Consider the following 595-nt stretch of genomic DNA (forward strand, 5'->3'; position numbering starts at 1 on the left):
CGCCTACTGCATGCCCCCACTGGGCACATGTCCAAAACCTGGAATTGAACCGTGACCTCCTGGTTCATGGGTCAATGCTTAATCATTGAGCAACACCAGCCAGGCTCAGGTACAAATTATTGACAAGACAATGGAACAAAGAATGCAGTACTGGCTAGGTGCCATGCCTCTTGGTGGTCTTGTGATAAGTGAATATTTATCACCAATATATCAGTTTAATACTTATCTTCATTGTCATGCCATTCCAGACATTACTAAATATATATATTGCTACATTTTTTGGAACACAGATAATCATCAACTAGAAGGCTTTGATATGCTTGCTAAAGCCAGTGAAGTTGGTCAAAGGTCACAGCATGAAAGAAATCCAGGACACTGAGATGGAGTTAGTTGTATTCACATCTATATCTACTTGTATACAAATTGACATATAGCACTGTATAAGTTTAAGGTGTACAGCATAATGACTTGACATATACATTGTGAAATGATTATCACGATAGGTTTAATGTCCATCATCTCATATAGATACCAAAAGCAATAATTTATTTTTGTGATGAGAACTCTTAGGATTTACTCCCTTAACTTTCAAATA

This window comes from Myotis davidii, unplaced genomic scaffold, assembly GCF_000327345.1.
Source record: "Myotis davidii unplaced genomic scaffold, ASM32734v1 scaffold1949, whole genome shotgun sequence".
Lineage (NCBI taxonomy): Eukaryota > Metazoa > Chordata > Mammalia > Chiroptera > Vespertilionidae > Myotis > Myotis davidii.